This window comes from Podarcis muralis, chromosome 17, assembly GCF_964188315.1.
Source record: "Podarcis muralis chromosome 17, rPodMur119.hap1.1, whole genome shotgun sequence".
In the NCBI taxonomy this organism is placed as follows: Eukaryota; Metazoa; Chordata; class Lepidosauria; order Squamata; family Lacertidae; genus Podarcis; species Podarcis muralis.
Window position 1 is genome coordinate 31,465,225 of NC_135671.1, and position 17,440 is coordinate 31,482,664.

Consider the following 17,440-nt stretch of genomic DNA (forward strand, 5'->3'; position numbering starts at 1 on the left):
GCAGCAAGATAGGGTCCGAATTGTGCTGTTTTCTGATCGTTCAAGGGGCGCACAGTGTCTCCAATGTAGTGATGTGACAGGGCAAGAAGACAACCTGGGCAGTCCCGAGAGAGGTCTGGAACACCAGAAAATGAGAGGAAGTGTTCTTCCCATTTTTAGGGTTCACATATGTCCGGATTTTCCCGGACATTTTCAGGATTTCAAAGGCAGAATTGATGTCCGGGAGGAATTTCCGAAACGCAGCGCTTTGCCCTGGATCTTAGGCAAGTCAATTGAAAAATCGATTCTTCTTCTTTTGGGGGGGCATTCTTGTAAAAAAAGGGGGGGAGCACACCTACTTTGAATTATGGTGCTGGAGGAGACTCTTGAGAGTCCCATGGACTGCAAGAAGATCAAACATATCCATTCTTAAGGAAATCAGCCCTGAGTGCTCACTGGAAGGACAGATCGTGAAGCTGAGGCTCCAGTACTTTGGCCACCTCATGAGAAGAGAAGACTCCCTGGAAAAGACCCTGATGCTGGGAAAGATGGAGGGCACAAGGAGAAGGGGACGACAGAGGACGAGATGGTTGGACAGTGTTCTCGAAGCTACAAACATGAGTCTGACCAAACTGCGGGAGGTAGTGGAAGACAGGAGTGCCTGGCGTGCTCTGGTCCATGGGGTCACGAAGAGTCGGACACGACTAAACGACTAAACAACAACAACACCTACTTTGAGGGTGTCCTGGTTTTTACTTATTGAAATACGGCAACCCTAACCATTATCTCTATCTGGAATCCCAGACAGAAACCATGGGAAGCACATCTTCTCTCCTTTTCTGTAAAGGAGCAGTGCTTTGAGAAATGGGAAAGGACTCCGGGGTTCGACACCTATTTGAGTGGCGCTGTGGGTTAAACCACAGAGCCTAGGACTTGCCAATCAAAAGGTCGGCGGTTCGAATCCCTGTGATGGGGTGAGCTTCCGTTGCTCTGTCCCAGCTCCTGCCCACCTAGCAGTTTGAAAGCACGCCAAAGTGCAAGTAGATAAATAGGTACCGCTCCGGCGGGAAGGTATACGGCGTTTCCGTGCGCTGCTCTGGTTCGCCAGAAGCAGCTTAGTCATGCTGGCCACATGACCCAGAAGCTGTATGCCGGCTCCCTCGGCCAATAAAGTGAGATGAGCGCCACAACCCCAGAGTCAGTCACGACTGGAAGCACAGGGGTCCCTTTACCTTTTACTGCTTCTGCCTGTGAAGAATTCTGGGACTGCATCTGTGAGGCAATCTGGGATTTCATCTCGCACCATTATTTAATTTCTTCCACATGGGGCCAGAGATCTTCTAAGATGCCCCTAAAAGGACAACAACTGAGTGGGTAGCCAAAAATATGGTCTGTTACATCCACAGTAGGAGACTCTCTGTTTCCTGACCCAAGACGCACATGATGGCCTTCAATGTAGCACAGATGCAGCCTGGGAAGATTTCTCTCCCCGGTCCCAATAAATCCTGTTTCTCTGGATTTGATGTGAACTGATGAGGGTTTAGCCTGTCAGTTGCTCAGGCACTCATTTTTAGCCCTGTCGGCAGCAGTGATAAAAAGGCACGCAAAGTCCTGCTGTCGTCATCCTGAGTGCTGCAAACTATGTGCTATGGCATGCTCTCCCTTCTTCAAAACCACTCAAATAAAAAAACACACAAACACACACAAAAAAGAACACAAAGCAGACCCTCTCACTCCCCTCTGATTCAAGTATGCAATAAATCTCTTTCTCCAACGCAAAGACGCCTAGGAGCTGGCAACCCACCACACAAACCCCTGCCCTTAATGTACACAAAGGCAGCTCCGTAATGAAAATGCAGGCTGTTTGCTGTCTGCCGCTGGACCTCTCTGCTGAACCAAGCTGTGCAATGGTCCCTAGAAAATATGAGGTCCTCGGCAGTTATATGGAGCTGTTGTCTCAGGTTCCAGGAAGGTAGCTGTGTCTTTTCTAGAAAACCCCCCAGCAATGAATAATTCCTCACAGGAAAGTCCTTCAGTGGTTTGGGTAACTGGTCAAAAGAATCCCAGCCTTTTCTTGTGCCTTTTAACATTCGCCAACTACAGACTGTGAAACTTTTGAAAATAAACGTGATCACCTACTAATACCGGCACACATTTTGGCACCTGAGGTGAACCACAAAATGGCGCCCCCTCCCCACTAGGGAAGAGGGGGTGAGCAAAGATCCACACCAGAAGCAAGGATGGAATAAAGATTTCCATCAGGATCTGCTACCCCTATGGATCCTGTCACAACCCGAGGTGGTCACCCCACCTCACTGTCTAATAATAATAATAATAATAATAATAATAATAATAATAATAATAGTATTTATACCCCATCCGTCTTGCTGGGTTTACCCAGCCACTCTGGGTGGCTTACGGCATATCTAGAAACATAATAAAAACATCAAGCATTAAAAACCTCCTGGTACAGGGCTGCCTTCAGATGTCTTCTAAAAGTTGTGTAATTCTTTATCTCCTTGACAACTGCTGGGAGGGCGTTCTACAGGGCGGGCGCCACTACTGAGAAGGCCCTCTGCCTGGTTCCCTGTAACTTTGCTTCTCACCAGCAGAAGAGTCTCGGAGGGTGGGCCGGCCCTGACCGCACATACTGCTAAAGGTGGTTGACTGAAAAAAATTGGCAAGCCTGTCCTTCAGGAAACTCACTGCTTCTGTGAAGTTTCAGAGAGTCAGACAGTGCTGACTTTAAACCTGATAATCCCAAGTTTAGACCTCAGAGCTCAAATAGGAAATACCTCAGAGCTGTTGCAGAGATGAAACGAGCTACGAAAATCTAGTTTCTCACTCTGGGACTCTAAGATGAGGTAGCGTCTAAGCAAAGAAAGTGATAAGATGTGGAGGTTACTCCTGAAGCTGCTTGCTGAGATTAACAAAACTGGACCAAGATGGTGTAACCACAAGGTGAGGCAATGCTGGAATGGGGAAATGCTGACACTCAGAATGCAGGCCACCAAAATGTGTGGTGTCATCTAGGGACCTGAGAACTTTCAACTTTAAAAATAATAAAAAACGGAGACAGAGGAAATTAGAAACAAAAAGAGACACTGAAGCGTACCTTCTATCTGCTGTGCCGTAGCTGCCAAACTTGTCGAAATCTGGACGGACAAGAAAATCTTCATTCATAACCTGCATTCAGTTTCTGAAATTCAGCACCGAAAATTCATTACTGGCACCAAATGGCGACTCTCAATCCTTTCCCTGTTTCCTTCTTTTTTAAAAAAAAAGAAAAGAAAACTATTTCAGCCATTATAGTGCTGAAATGCACCTGTGTGTCAAAAAAGAAAGAAAAAAGTCTAAAGTTTTTGTTTTGTTTTTTAAATAGGTTGATATCACAAAATCTTGTGGCAGTGAGTTCCATAAGCTGATGTTGTGTTTGGGAAAATTTTACCACTAGACAGTTTCACTATTCTCTCTTCCTACCATTTATGCTGCCTGGTGTTGTGAAGGTTTAGACCTCATGAAGGTCATTCTGAGTGATGTACTTTTTATTCCAGTGACCCCCAACAACAAGGAGTCATTCCCTTGGGGTCATTCCAAAGAATGAGGGGTCTCAGAGTTGTTAATCACTGTCCCTATTTATTTTGTGGGGACACCTTTCTATAAATGTCAGTGATGGATTTGAGTTGCTGTTCTTTCAGACCTAAAATGTCTCGAAACTTTTAGCTGGTTTTGCTGCATGTTTCAAACTGCTCCCGTTTCAAACAAAGAGTTGTGGTTTTGTCATTGTCCTATACAAGAAAAAGAAGAATTTGCTTAAACACTGCTAGACTACAATGCAGATGTAGGACAATAAGAACTCTTACAATAAAGAAAACAAATGAATCAGCCTGTTTGCTTTTCAATACTTTCAGTAAATTTATTTCCCCCTTTCCTTATTCTTTAGTTATCTTTACCTATTTCTGCAATCTGACAGATCTTGCCCAGGCATCAGTTCAAAGATGATGGTTCAGAATTGCTACTGTACACATTCTCCTGGCACCTAAAATGTTTTTAACATGTTTCATATCCCACAAATGAAGCCAACACTACAAATATTTTAAATTCATCACTATTGGGTATCTTGGGAATACGCAACACCCTTTTTAAGACTGTAATCTTGCAGAATCACCACATATGCATGAAATCGGATAGATTCTTTTTTCATCTCCAAAAATTTACAAGGTGCAATTTGCACATTTGCTGGTTTTGAATACACTGAAATTATATACATTCCCCTTTGGGGTTGTGAATACTTTCAGAGGGGATATTATGCCAAACTTGGTCCGTACTGCACATCTTGTAGGAAAGGGAGATTTAGGTTCTTCACTCATTTAGGCTGCAATCGTAACATAATAGGAGTAACCTGCTCCATGCCCGCTAAACATTGTGGCACTTTACTTCTGAGTAAACATTGGAGGAAGTTAATGGTTGGATGTTTCCCATTCCTTCTCCCTCTGTACCCCCCTGAAAATCTTCTCCAGATGCTCTCTTCCCCCAAAGTCCCTAGCAACTCATCCCACATTGTTGAGGACACAGCAACTCTTCAGAGACACTTAGCTGGGTGCTCCTATTCATGGCAAAGTTGTAGAAAGCATGGATCCATTTACTCAGGGTAGGACTGCATCTCTCCTCCACTCATCACCCACAGGCAGATGGGCAGATGGAGTGCATTCAGCAGAATCTGGAGCAGTACATAACTATCCCTTGCCCACTTTGCATCTCGCACTTATTTTAGTCTGTGTTTCTGGTTATTACATCCCATTTTCAACCTTACTCCTTTCTCGATTCTTGCTGACGTGCAGATGCACCAGCCGTGGACCAAATTTTAGGAGAATTGCATGCAGTGCAAACAGAGCTCAGGGAATTGCTATGCTAAGCCAAGAAACCATGCAAGGTTTCTTGGAAAGATAGCAAGAGAAGATGAAGGTGGTGGACTATATGGAACTGGCAGAAATGAGCGGCAGAATCCGAGACCAGGGAGAAGAGTCGGTGGAAGAAGATTGGAAGAAATTTAAAGACTATTTACAGAAATACTGCAAAATTAATGAATGTTAGAATGATGTTGGATTGAAGTTAAGTGGTTTTTAGCAGTAATGTTAAAAAGATGTGAAAAAATGGAATGTTAATAGGTGATAATTTAAAGTTATAATATATTAAGACTAAAGATTAGGATAAAAACAAAGAGGGAAAGGATTTGCTGAACCAACTAATTGAAATGGATACAAAAAAGGGAGGTGTGAGGAAGTCCGGGGAACAGGCAAATGAAAGATAAGACACGGAAAGATTGAATTGTTTTTAACTGTTTTTATTTTGTATTTTTTCTTTTTATTTTTTCTTTGTGTAATATTTTGAAAACCTTAATAAAAATTATATATATATATAAAAAGGAAAGATAGCAAGAGAGTCTTGAATCATTAGCCTGACTGAGAGGCAAATGCTTGAGGAGTAGGAAAGAGAGAGAGAGAGAGAGAGAGAGAGAGAGAGAGAGAGAAAGAGAGAGTACTGTACATATTTTGCGAAATGCTAAGTGGCACAGCCTGTGTTTGTGTTTCTCAAAAAACAACAACCCGAGCTTAGTGCAAATTCACACGTAGTTAGGAAATTGCCACCTAACATGCACTGTCACACCCAGAAGGCCCACAGCATTGACTGCTCTATCTATAACCGGATGTGGGCTAATTTGCAAGCGTCTCGAAAGCAGAATATATTGGAGATGTAACAAAGGTGGGAAATAATTTCTCACGCTGCGGCAATCTATAAATGGAGGCTGGGACTTTACACGTGTTAACCTCAAACACTTTGCAATTTGCTATGACAGCATCAACCGTAGAGGGAACGGCATTGTGGCATGATTCCGTTGCAAGACTCCCAGCATTGTTCAGAAGATATGCAGAAGCCAAAAAAACAAGTGAACCGCTGACCCTAGTGAGGTTCATGAATGGTCAATTTTTGAACTATTGAAGCGTTAGTTCTCTGTATAAAGAGAAGCAAGAGAGTTTGAACCAGTAGGCTGACCCAGGAGCAGTGCGTGGGGAAGAGAAAAACAAGATTACAACTCCTACATGCATACATTTGATGTATTATAATACTGGCTTCCTTTACAGATTTGTTGTAGAGATTACAGAAATATTTATCTCAGTAATCTTTACAAGGAATCTGTAAAGTAGGCCAGTATTATAATCCCGTATTGCACATGACCTGGCCAATGTGTGCATGACACAATTGTCCAAGGATCCTGACATTGCAAAAGGGCACCCAATAGGGTTGCCACCTTTCGTTGGGCGAAATATGGCGAACTAATACCAGTGTACTGGAAGAAGCAAAGATCACCAGTGTCGAAGCAATGATTCTTCAACATCAACTTTGTTGGACTGGTCATGTTCTGCGGGTGTCTGATTATCGTCTTCCAAAGCGACTATATTCCGAACTTAAAAATGGAAAGCGTAATGCTGGTGGTCAACAAAAGAGGTTTAAAGACTGTCTCAAGGCAAATTTTTAAAAATGTAGTATAAATACCAACAATTGGCCTCCACAGTCATTTACAGACTCATTGTTAAAACCGTGTTTATGGAAGACAATCTTACTCGGCTACGAGTGATCGCCAAAAAAAGACATTTAATGTATTATAATACTGGCTTACCTTACAGTTTTGTTGTAGAGCAGGCATAGGCAAACTGGGCCCTCCAGATGTTTTGGGACTAAAACTCCCATCATCCCTGACCACTGGTCCTGTTAGCTAGGGATGGTGGGAGTTGTAGTCCCAAAACACCTGGAGGGCCCAGTTTGCTTATGCCTGCTGTGGAGATTACAGAGATGTTTATCTCAGTAATCTCTACACGGAATCTGTAAAGTAGGCTGGTATGATCATCCCCGTATTGCACATAGCCTGGCCAATGTGTGCATGGGACAATTGCCCAAACATTGCAAAAGGGCACCCAGTAGGGTTGCCACCTTTGATAGGGAAAATATGGAACAAGTGGGGGGGGGGAGGACAGGTTGGGGTGGGTGGGGATTGGGGGGCACACACACTCTCATGACACCAAAACCTCCCCAGCCCTTTGTGGAGGGGGGCTCCCACATTCAGCCTTCCACCTCCCTCGCCACCCTGGCCCTGCTTTTCCCCTTGACTCACATAGGTGGGCAGGGGCCAGGGGTAGATGGCCAGCTCCCTTGGGAGACTTGAGCCATAGTGCCAGCCTCTCACCCATTTGGGATCGGAAGAGACTTGAGCGCAGAGGAGGAGGAGGAGGGGTCAGGTCAGGGTGGCAGAGGGGGCAGGCGGTGGCTGATAATAATAATAATAATAATAATAATAATAATAATAATAATAATAATAATAATAATTTATTTATACCCCGTCCATCTGGCTGGGCTTCCCCAGCCACTCTGGGTGGCTTTCAACAAAATATTAAAATACAGTAATGCATCAAACATTAAAAGCTTCCCTAAACAGGGCTGCCTACAGATGTCTTCTAAAAGTCTGGTAGTTGTTGTTCTCTTTGACATCTGGTGGGAGGGCGTTCCCCAGGGCGGGTGCCACTACCGAGAAGGCCCTCTGCCTGGTTCTCTGAGGAGGAGCACTAGCAAGAGGGAAGGAAGGAGGGGATAAGGGAGAGAGAGGAGAAGATCGTTCTTGCCTCCTTCACTCTATTGTCGCTCGGGTCGGGCCAGGCTCCATCTCAGCCGCACCAACAGTGACACAACCACCATTTGGGGCTGGTTGAGCTTGAATATGGGGGGAAAGGCATCCTGTCTGAAGTCCAAATGGGATAGGGGACACTTATGTTCAAAAACGGGGCGATCCTGTTTTCCTAGGGACAGGTGGCCAACCTAGCCCCCAATGATTTCCCGCGAGAGCAAAGATTTGAATCAGGAACTTCAAGCAGTACAGTCTTAGAAAGCTTTACTCAGAAGCAATTGGCACTAAATTTAAAAGGGGCTTATTCCCCAGCAAACATGCTGAGTAATACCAGCTGATGATACAAATATCAGCCCATCCTCCTTCCGGTGCGATTTAAAATTGTGCATTCTTGTGCTTTCCAAACCTTGTGAAAGGCATAGTTATGTACCACAGAGGTGTGTTTGTGCGCCAGAACCTGCTTTTACAGCCTTCTGTGAAATCTAGGATTGCCATATTTTGAAGAGCAAAAAAGAGGACTTCTACTTTTAACTAGGGACGCGGGTGGCACTGTGGTCTAAATCACTGAGCCTAGGGCTTGCCAATCGAAAGGTCGGCGGTTTGGGGTGAGCTCCCATTGCTCGGTCCCAGCTCCTGCCAACCTAGTAGTTTGAAAGCACGTCAAAGTGCAATTAGATAAATAGGTACCGCTCTGGCGGGAAGGTAAACGGTGTTTCTGTGCACTGCTCTGGTTTCGCCAGAAGCGGCTTAGTCATGGTGGCCACATGACCTGGAAGCTGTATGTCGGCTCCCTCGGCCAGTAAAGCGAGATGAGCACCGCAAGCCCACAGTCATTCGCGACTAGAGTTAACTGTCAGGGGTCCTTTTACTTTTAACTTCTGATCGCTATGACGACTCTCACTTTAAATGCCCCTACTATATGTAGGCTAGAAAAGCTGTGTTATATTGCTAGTAGTAATGTTCTTAACTTTCAACAACAAAATAATAAGAGATATTGCTCCCTCACTTGCCACTTGAAAGTATTTGGGCTCATGTTCACATCTTTGTGAACATAATTGTGCACAGAACAATTTATTAAACTGTTTAACATGTACATATGGACTCTCCTTAAGGGCAGGGGCATGTTAACTCTTGCCCTCCCAGACTCCTTCTCCAAGATATTGTAGCTGAGCCAGCATCCTTTTAGTTCAGCCACAAGAGAAGGGATTTATACAATATGTAGCTGGTTTAAGATGCTGCTTTGTTGTGATTCTCTGTTGCAGACTAGCTTAGTCAGGTGCCTTAGATCTGAGTCTAATGCACCAGAAAAAAATTATTGGGTTACTGTAAACAAACAGAAAAACCCTGGACATTTTGCCAAATTTTAAAAATCTACCTGGACAGAAATTTTAATCCTGAAAAAGAGGACGTAGCTGGGGGGAAAGAGGACATATAGCAACCAGACCTGAAAAAGAGGATGTGTCCTGGAAAAAGAGGACATATGGCAACCATACCTTAGACTAGCCTTCACCAAGCTGGTGCCCTCCAGATTTTTTTGACTATAACTTCCATCAGCCCCAGGCAGCATGGTGAGGGATTATAGGAGTTGCACCATGGGATTATGGGAGGTCACCATGTTGGAGAAAGCTGCTTTAAGCCTTCTGAGAGTGTTTTCATACAAAGAAAAACATTTTGACTAATAAGGCGGTGGAGAAACCTGTTTGCTGTATCCTGGGGCTCTGGACCTGCTCCCAAACACACCACCAAGCCTTCTCCAATGGGATACACCACAGGAGCCAAGGCCGCTTCAGGGTGGGAACACCCCATTCCCAGGACATAATCAGTGCCAGGCTGCATTCCCAGGAGAGAACAAAGCTCCTAGCCATTCTCCTTCTACTGTGATAAAATCATCAGCATTCAAGGTAGCTGCAAATAAGCATTAATAAAATTACCAGATGACTTCATCAGGGCACTGGGAAGTACAGATTCGTCCTTGTTCTTTAAAGTTGTCTCCCTGTGCTTTTTTGTTGTTGCCTTTTTCAGGGGTTGAATCTCTCTCTCTCTCTCTCTCTCTCTCTCTCTCTCTCTCTCTCACACACACACACACACACACACACACACACAGAGGTTCAAAATAGGAACAGGAAAGTAAGTCATGCCTCTCTCCCAGGGGCAGCCAACTTTTCAGCAGGGGGCCGGTCCACTGTCCCTCAGACCTTGTGGGGGGTCGGACTATATTTTGGGGAAAAATAATGAATGAATTCCTATGCCCCACAAATAACCCAGAGATGCATTTGAAATAAAAGCACACATTCTACTCATGTAAAAACACGCTGATTCCTGGACCATCCGCGGGCCGGATTTAGAAGGAAATTGGGCCATATCTGGCCCCCGGGCATTAGTTTGCCTACCCATGCTCTCTCCGTAGAGAGACAGTTGTAATTTTAGGAATAGAGCTTGAATTTGCAAGTGTAATTATCCCAGCTTCCAAAGCAGGTGGGAAGAAGGAAACATGTCTAGAGGAATCTGAAGCAGCCAAACACACTCACTTGGTGCACTGACAGAAAGCTCTCAGCCAAGCAACCAGCCAACTGGATTCGTCATCCTTTGAAATGATATACAGTGGTACCTCAGGTTACATACGCTTCAGGTTACAGACTACGCTGACCCAGAAATAGTACCTCGGGTTAAGAACTTTGCTTCAGGATGAGAACAGAAATCATGCTCCGGCGGCGCGGCGGCAGCAGGAGGCCCCACTAGCTAAAGTGGTGCTTCAGGTTAAGAATAGTTTCAGGTTAAGAACGGATCTCCGGAACGAATTAAGTACTTAACCCGAGGTACCACTGTATAGTGCTCTCTGGTTGGAAAAGTCCTCTTTGAGAGCCAAATGACCTATGGGGGTCACCCTCATCATCTTTTTCTCTCCTTTCCTTCTTCCTTCTCTTCCTCTTCTTGCCACTGTGTCAGCAACAATGAAGCTCTTCTACTTAACACTGAGGCAACTTTTATTTATACAGCCAAGCAGCTCAGCCCTTTGTTGAAGGGGTTGCCAATCTGTTGGCATCTACAAACACATGTGGTGGAGCTGCCCTCAAGTTGCAGACTTTGGTATGAAACGATTTAAGGAAATCACCTTAATAATGACACAGACAGTCATGGCTTCTCCATATTTAGCTCTTCTACTGCTATTTTTGGAGTCACATGGACAGTAGCGGACCTTGGGGGTCTCAAATTTCAGTGCCCTGTGTGGCGCCAAAATCAATGCCTTCCACCTCTTGGCTTCCCTTCTCTACCATAGTTGCAGCACTCCCTGAGGCGCCCCCGAGGCTCTGTGCCCAGTGCAACTGAACCAGTTGCGCTCCCATAAATCCACCTCTGAGAATTGCAAAAAGTAAGGAACTCACCTCGCCTTTTTTGGGGGGACAGCGTCAAGAGCATCTGTGGCGAAATTTTTGAAAACCTTTGATCTGAATAATTTACATTATTGGTATTTGAAAGTCTGGCAGACAGCCTTGCTTGAGAAGAATTCCCATAAACTTAAGGGGGATATATTAAGGAGGGTACATTTATTGCAATGTGGGGCAATTTATTTCAAATGTGAATGTGGAGACTGATGGTGGGAAGGTTCCTTCAGCATACACTATGGTGTGGAATGCATGAAAACAGAAAAGTTTTTGGTTTTTTTAATCCTCTTTCTTAGATAAAGCAGAATCTAGTATATAAAACACAGGAGGCCTTTTTCTATTACTTTTTCTTTCTTTCTCTTTTTAGTAATTTGGGTAATCTGCCAAAAAGTATATTGTTATATTTTTGCTCAGAAGGTTCTTCATCCAGTCTTTTCTTCTCTTTTCACTACAACTCCCACAGTCCCCTGATTTATTTCACACTGACAAAAGAAGCGCACACAGAATCCTGTAACAGTTAAGAGGTAGAACGAATCACCAGAAGCTTTTCTTTTGGGAATTTCGGGGGCAGAACTGTACAGAAATTTATTCATGTATGCAACTACAGCAGCAAGAATGCTATTTGCTCAAAAATGGAAAGAAGAAGGAATCCCGACGAAAGAATGGATACAAAAACTTATGGAATATGCAGAAATGGCGAAACTTACCAGGAAAAAAAAAAGAAATCAAGGTAACAAACTTGTTATATAAAAAAGAATGGAAATGGTTTATTGAATATTTACAAACTGTAAACAGATAAGAACATGGGCAGGATTATTGTAACAACCTGCAGTTTTATAAGAGTTACATTGAAAGAGTTACATTGTAAGAGTTATATTTAAAGGAGATGAATAAATGATTAAGTTAATTTGGAATATGCAGAAAATATAAAAAAAATTAATTTAAGGAACCGTAGAAAGAGGGGGAAGGAAGTCGAGTTTTGAAATGTTAAAAGGATTGCAAAATTAATGAAATGTATAAAATTGAAAACCATAAATAAAAATTTAAAAAGAAGAGGTATAACTGATCTGTGCTTGGTGTTTCTGAAGGCACACTCTTGCTCAAAAACACAGCGACGTGTTTTGCCTGGTCCAAGTGTCACCTTGTCTCACATTCTTGCCATGGGTCCTAACAGCCAGCAGCTCCCCAAGGCCACCCACCGGACTCCCTTCTCCTCATCCCAGTGCTAGGCAGCAGTTTGAGCATCACCTGCTCCAGGTATTGTGTCTTCTAGCATGCAAAGGGAAGGGGGCGGGGAATTGCTACGGGCCTGGACAGCTCACCTCTGCTGTGAATAGTGTGGGAACCGTCACCATCTCCTCTTGAAGTCTTCAATTGTTTAGGGAGGGCCCAGCTAATTAACAGAGCAATTTAAGTTCATTTTGTGGCCGTTTCATTAAGAGGAAACTAGTTTGGTTGGACAGCCACATGTGATGTCCTTTTTAAATGGAGGCTGAAAACCTCCCCTCTCCAGAGAGCAGCAGCAGCAGCAGCAGCAGCAACAGCATCCAAAGATCCACTCCCCCTCTTTCTTCTCCTCCTCTCAACAGCCCATTGGGTGGTCCCTCGGTCCAGCTCTTCCTGGCATCTCCATCTGAGGTCTGTAACATGTCTACCCAGCAAGAAATCCCCAAAGCATCCCTACATGCCTCCAGTGGACTGCAGAAGCAGTGATGCACTGAGTGATACACCATCAGAACAGGAGAAGGTTGGAAGCAAACCCCATCACAGACAAAGGTAATGCTAACACACATCCTTTCCTTAAGCTTGGTTAATTGTCTTGCAGGCTGCCAGCAGCCTTCTAGGTTGGCAGGCCCAGGAAGCCTAAATTTGCTAAAGCTAAGGTGACCTCTCATGGAGTTAGGAGGCTCCCTTGGTTTGGATGCTGCAAAGAGGGAGAGGAGAGGTAAGCTCAGGGGCAATGCCAAGGCAAGGGTGTGGTTGGACCAAAGAGCTGGTCTGAACTTGCAGGTTAGGCTTGCATGAGAAAGCGGGTGAGGACTGAGCTGAAGAAGCTGCCCTGGGGATTGGGACAAGCAGAACCAGTTCAGCAACAGGCCAATCGCAGCGCTTGGAGACTGTGGATAAGGAGCAGGGTCCTTGGCAGCGCCTGTAGGATGCAGAAAGCGGGAGCATCGCTCCTGACAGAAAGACCATTTTGAATCAGCAGTACCGCTTAGCCTTACAGAATTCCGTCAGGGGCAAATCAAATGTCAAGGAAGGCAGCTGCAACCCGGAAGCTGAAAACGGAAGCATGTATGCAAATGTCGGGAACATTCGCTCCGGAGCAGTGAGTAGTAGACTGGTGAAGAGATGGAAATCCCATTCAGTATTATGGCTACTCTGCGTTGCAGACATTAAGCTGTGCAGCAGAAACCATCAGCTTCCACAGGTAGCACTGGGGTGGTTTGGGGGATGATGATGATGATGATGATGATGATGATGATGATAATTTATACCCCAACCATCTGGCCAGCCACTCTGGGCAGCTCCAATAGAATAACAATAGTAGTAGTAGTAAACTGATAAAACATCAAACATTAAAAACTTCCCTAAACAGAGGTGCCTTCAGATGTCTTCTAAAAGTCAGATAGTTGTTTATTTCCTTGACATCTGATGGGAGGGCATTCCACAGGGTGGGCGCCACTACCAAGAAGGCCCTCTGCCTGGTTCCCTGTAACCTCACTTCTCGCAGTGAGGGAAGCGCCAGAAGGCCCTCGGAGCTGGACCTCAGTGTCCAAGCTGAACGATGGGGGTGGAGACGCTCCTTCAGGTTTACTGAAGAGACTGCTTTTCTTCGCCACACCCCCAAATCTGTGCTTCCTCCTCTTCTAGTGTCCCAGTTGTGAGGACAACCAACAGGGTAGTCCATGAGGCAGAGTGAGGCAGCAGCCACAGGTGGCAAATTCTATGGGGCAGAAGGTGGCTGGAAATGTGTACCAGGGCAGCTCCTAAGCTGGCTTGCTGCCATAGGGTGATGTGGAGGCCTCTGCTCCATCACCAGCGCTGAAGTAAGATCCACCTACCTGTCTGGTCAGATTTTGTGTGCACAGAATGGGGAACACCCCATCCTGTGCTTTGCCTCAGGCAGCAAAATGGCTTGGGCCTCTCCTGACTACCCAAGCCATACATCTTGGCTGGACCACCTCTGCTCTGGGCGTCTTGCAGTTCCCTTGTTGCTCCTATTACGGTAATCTGTCTGCAGTCAGTCAAGGGATTCATTTCTAAGAGCCATTCCAGGGAATAATTATAACTGCATCATAAATGGACAATTACTGTGCCATTATTGCTGGGATCTAGAAAACCTTTCCTTTTCCCACAAGGCAACACTGTTGAGGCTGGAAGAAGAGGGGTGGGGGGTTGTTTTTCCAACACTCACGGCATTTTAAGCACACACTCAGCAAGTGCCTTCTTGCAGAATCTGACTGCATGAGCGTAAAAAGAGAGGTTTTGTGGAGCTCCTAGCCTTACTTCGGCTGCAGGTTTTACAGTCTATTATGCTTACTGAATATCATGCTTGCTGAATAAGGGACGCGGGTGGCGCTGTGGGTTAAACCACAGAGCCTAGGACTTGCTGATCAGAAGGTTGGTGGTTCGAATCCCCGTGACGGGGTGAGCTCCTGTTGCTCGGTCCCTGCTCCTGCCAACCTAGCAGTTCAAAAGCATGTCAAAGTGCAAGTAGATAAATAGGTACCGCTCCAGCGGGAAGGTAAACGGCGTTTCCGTGCGCTGCTCTGGTTCGCCAAAAGCAGCTTAGTCATGCTGGCCACATGAAGCTGTACACCGGCTCCCTTGGCCGATAAAGCGAGATGAGCACCGCAACCCCAGAGTCGGCCACAACTGGACCTAATGGTCAGGGGTCCCTTTACCTTTATGCTTACTGAAGCACTTGCAAGCACTGAAGTCTTGCAAATGTAAAAGGGATTGTGAAAGAGAGCCGGAACCTAAGCCACATTAGCCACTGGCAGATCATCTCTGCTTTAAGGGCACTGGCTTTCTGGCTCTGAAATATTTGAAGTGTGAACAATTTGGCAGATGGTAATAGGCTGTATCTGGAATCCCAGAGGGCCCTATACACTTCGTATAGTTGGTGCCTGCAAAAGGAGTCAGAGATTCATGGTGCTGCCAGGGTTTAGTCAAACCTCCTTCATGCCTTTAGTCACATATCACCCCAAACATAGCCAGACCTCTCTTCCTACCAAGACGCCCCAAATTCTGCAAAACCCCAAAGTGTGGTTCAAAATAAACCATGAATATCGAGTGAGCTTTTGCAACACCTCCTTGCATAACTGCATTGGTTGGCACGATTTGTGGGGTGGTTTTTGTGGGGATCCAAACTATTTGACTTATAGGGTACGGAATGAAGTCCATGAGAGTTGATGTCATAATATGTGTTGTAGACTGTGCACACACTGTAGCACATTTGAAGCACATTTGAAGTATGTTCCTTCCTTCAAAGGACTCTGGGCACTGCTGTTTACCCCTCACAGATTCACAATTCCCAACAACTTTTAACAGACTCCAGTGTCCAGAATTCTTGAAGGGAAAGAATGTTCTTCAAATGAGCTTCAAAGGCATCCTGCGCTACAAAACACTATTTTGTTTTTGCCACAACGGGCTAACATGGCTGCTTGGAATCAATTAATATGTCGATTTCGGTTTCTCATTTTACCACTCTTAAACACACTTTGTCACATTTCTGCAGCCATCTGCAAATTTTGCTATAAACAGTCATCAGAATAGTGGTGCCCATTTCTCCTGTGACACATTTTTATATGCTGTTTCCCCAATATACACATTCTTTGCAAGCCATTCCCCCTAATACAATGCACTTTTAAGGTGTTTTCGCCAAGATATGCATTTTCACACGTTCTCCTAATGTACATACAGTGGTAACTCAGGTTAAGAACTTAATTCGTTCTGGAGGTCTGTTCTTAACCTGAAACTGTTCTTAACCTATGGTACCACTATAGCTAATGGGGCCTCCCACTGCCGCCATGCAATTTCTGTTCTCATCCTGAAGCAAAGTTCTTAACCCGAGGTTCTATTCCTGGGTTAGCGGAGTCTGTAACCTGAAGCGTCTGTAATCTGAAGCGTCTGTAACCCAAGGTACCACTGTATTTTTGTGCACATGTTTTGATTGGAGAGCTGCACTGCAAAGTTTGGGCAGGTGTGAATTTCAAAGGATAACTGCTTTTTTTGTTTGCGTATTGCTTTGAGAAGTGTGAATTAGGTCAAACTGAATTTCTCTGCCCTGCCCCCAGTATCTCCCCTCTGGGAGATGCAGAATGTGGACAGAGGCAACCAACACAGGGCAAATCTGTATATGTCTTAGGGGTGCCTCCCTTCCAGCAAGTACACAGCACATTGTTAGGCCTCTGGCTCAAGTCTTCTGCCTTCTCAAAGCTGCTAAGGAGCTGGGCCACAGGAGGATCCCAGGGTGGCTCTCAGCCACGTCCTGCCGTGTCCTCCAGCCCATGTTGCTTGTGGGTCCCAGCACTGGAGTTGGCCTTTTATTGTCTCCGCATTAGGCATGGCTGCTGGTCCCTCTGCCTGCCTCAATGGGGCATTGTTCGCCGTGCCCAAGGGAAGCCAAGGGAATGCCTGTGTGGAAGCAGCAGACCATCCCTAAGCGCTGAGCTGGGAATGAGGACTGAAAGTCACCGACAAAACTGAGGACTGGCACAACTGCAGGGAACGAACCAAAAGCCCATCCAACCCTGGCTGAAACTGGGTTTAAGCAGAAGGGGGTTGCCAGGTGGGGCAGAGCTGATATGCGCTTGGAAACATTGGGACAGCACCTGAGGTTCACCTGCCATGCAGAGCAAATACCAGATATCCAGTCACTTTTGATACTTCCTTCCTAGAGAGGCTTGTCCAATAGCCTTTTTCAGTTTGACCCTGAAAATGATGAGGGTTATGTCGAATCATTATGAACATCCCAATGTAAATATGTTGCATGTGGCGCTGTGGGTTAAACCACAGAGCCTAGGATTTGCCGATCAGAAGGTTGGCGGTTCGAATCCCCGCGACGGGGTGAGCTCCCATTGTTCGGTCCCTGCTCCTGCCAACCTAGCAGTTCAAAAGCACGTCAAAGTGCAAGTAGACGGGGTGGTACTGCTCCGGCAGGAAGGTAAACGGCGTTTCTGTGCGCTGCTCTGGTTCACCAGAAGCGGCTTAGTCATGCTGGCCACATGACCTGGAAGCTGTATGTCGGCTCCCTTGGCCAATAAAGTGAGATGAGCGCCGCAACCCTAGAGTCGGTCATGACTGGACCTGATGGTCAGGGGGTCCCTTTACCTTTTAAGCTGCCTTGGGTGGGCTATACTACCAAAAGGTGGCATATAATTATATATATATA